This window comes from Echinops telfairi, unplaced genomic scaffold (assembly GCF_000313985.2).
Source record: "Echinops telfairi isolate 266 unplaced genomic scaffold, ASM31398v2 ScPeMD7_7468;HRSCAF=8506_0, whole genome shotgun sequence".
In the NCBI taxonomy this organism is placed as follows: Eukaryota; Metazoa; Chordata; class Mammalia; order Afrosoricida; family Tenrecidae; genus Echinops; species Echinops telfairi.
The window spans coordinates 40,371,396-40,374,125 of NW_022111369.1; the positions used below are offsets into that span (position 1 = coordinate 40,371,396).

At 39.0% G+C, this 2,730-nt stretch overlaps 1 non-coding gene across 1 annotated transcript; it reads left to right on the forward strand.

Moving 5' to 3' along the window:
- The first annotated feature begins 2,333 nt into the window (after nucleotides 1-2,333).
- On the forward strand, nucleotides 2,334-2,453 carry LOC115873409. The gene has a single exon (XR_004048406.1). It is a non-coding gene; the product is annotated as a small nucleolar RNA SNORA61 (small nucleolar RNA).
- Nucleotides 2,454-2,730: the final 277 nt, after the last annotated feature.

A 2,730-nucleotide genomic window follows, 5' to 3' on the forward strand; every position in this document is an offset into this window, starting at 1 on the left:
CTGGTGGAGTTTGAGCAAGTGCAATGTATGTGAGAGGAATTAGAGAACTGAAAGGAGGGTGAGTATGATAGTGGGATAGGAGGAAAGTGAAAGAAAATGGAGGAAACCACTAGGAGGAAAAAGCTATTTATAGAGGTATAACTATAGGTATGTATATGAAAATATATTAATTTATAATAAAAGGTGTAGAGGCCAATGTATATATATTTATATGTTACGTATAAAGGTAACAGACAGACTTTGGGCCTCTACTCAAGGTCTCCCTCAAACCTCAATGCAAGAATATTTTGCTCTGATAACCTGGCACACTTTGATACTCACCTTCCTGACATGATCCCTTATGTGGTGAAGAAAACTGATGGTGCTCGGCTTCAAAAGATAAAGTGTCTGGGGTCTTAAAGGCTTGAAGTTAAACAAGCAGCCATCTAGCAGGGTAGCAAATAACTCCACATGGAAGAAGCACACCAGCCTGTGTGATCATGAGTTGTCTATGGGATCAGGTATCAGGTATCAAAATCCATCAAACAAACAATTCTACCAATGCAAAAGAATGGGGTTGGAGTGAAGACCCAAAGCCCATCTGTAGACAATTGGACATTCTCCCACAGAAGGCTTACAAGGAAAGTTCAATTCAACCAGGGTGCAGTATAGCACTGGTGAAACACACATCATTCATGTAGTTCCTGAATGCTTCCCCATCTACCCCACCATGATCCAGTTCTACATCACAAATCTGGCTAGACACACATGGGTACAGATAAGACCTCTCAACACATGGAATGCAGGACAGATAAAACCCTCAGGAACAGAAATGGGAGTAGTGATATAATAAGGGTAGGGACCTGGTGATGGTGGTGGGGAGGCAAAAGGGGGCCCCACCATGAGGTTGGACATATAGCCCCCTCAGGGCAGAACAAATAATAGAAGAGTGGATGAAGGGACACATCGGACCGTGTAAGACACAAAATAACCATAATAATATATAACTAATCAAGGATTCACAAGATGGGGAAGTGGACAAGAGGAGCTGGTACCAAGGGCTCAAGTAGAAAGAAAATGTTTTGGAAATGTTGATGGCAACATATGTGATAGTTTGCTTAATACAATTGCATGAAGCATTGTTAAAAGATTTGTAAGAGTCCCCCAATAAAATGATTAATAATAAAAAAAGAACAGATTTGCTGTCCTGACTGCTAATGACAGAAGACCTTCTGAGCTATGGGATGACATCAAGAAAAACAAGCGGTCATTAAAAAGAAAAGAAAGAAAACTCATAGTTAATGTCAGAAGAGACTCTGAGACATTCTTAATCATAAAGAGCTAAAGTTAATGGAAGAGAGGGTGAAGTCAAATAGCTGATTAGAAAATTTTAAAGGACAGCATGAGAACACCAAGAAAAATATATCTAAATGTGCAAAGACCAGAGCTAGAAAACAAAAATAGGAAAGAGCACATTTAGCATCTTAAACTGAGAGAATTAAAGAAAAAGTTCAAGAATTGAATTGCAATAGTGAAAGTTTCTACGAAAATTATTGAGGAATGCAAGAAGAATAAAAAAGAAGATGGAAAGAATACACAGAGTCACTGCACCAAAAAATAACTGTGGACATTCAGGCATTTCAAGAGGTATCATATGAGTGATAGCCAATGGTGCCGAAGGAAGAGAGCCAAAACCAGAGCTCCAGGAGATGACAGAATACCAAAAGAAATGGTTCCACGTTTGACAAAGCACATAGCACTTATCTCTGCTAAGAGATTTGGAAGGCAGTTTCTCAGACAACTGACTGGAAGAGAGTCATATTTGTAACCATCCCAAATAAAGGAGACCCAACAGAATGCTCAAGTTATAAAACAATATCATTGATACCATATTCAATGAAGATTTTGCTGAAGATCTAACAACAGTTGCAGTAGTTCATTGACAAGGGGTCAATGAACCCCTTTAAATGCCAACTTTAAAAGAGGATATAGAACAAAGGATGTCATTGGTGATGGATCTTGGTTGAAATCAGATAATACCAGAAAGATGTCTATTTGTGTTTAATTGACCATGTCAAGGCATTCAACTGTGTGGATCATAGAAAATATGGATATTCTTGAGAAGAATGGGAATTCCAGAACACTTCATTGTGCTCATGTGGAACTTGTGCATGGATCAAGAAGCAGTTGTGCTAACAGAACAAGAGAATACTGCCTGGTTTAAGATCAGGAAAGGTGTATAGGAGGGTTGTATTCTCTCACCTTATTTATTCAATCAGTATGTTGAGCAAATAAAGAAGTTGGTTTATATGAAGAAAAATGTGGCACCAGGATTGAAGGAAAGCTTATCAACAACCCTCCAGATTCCTGTCCCTCAGATCTAAATACTGATCCGAGTGGCTATAAAAGGAGGAAAAGTAAAATTGAAGTGGACCTGGAGTCTTGAATGACTTGCAAGCTCATTTCAAACATTAAAAAAAAAAGCATATCAGCAACCTGAGATAATAGGCAGAGGACACAAGCTTACTTGCTGAAAGTGAGGAAGACTTGAAACTCTTGCTGATAAACACCAAGTTTATCAGCCTTCCGTGTGGATTACAACTGAAAGCAAAGAAAACTCAAATCCTCACAACGGACCAATAGGAAGCATCAGGATAAATGGAGAAAAGTTTGAAGTTGCCGAGTCTTTTGTCTTGCTCAGATTCACAATCGACACTGATGGCAGCAGCAGTCAGGAGAGCAAGAGACGCA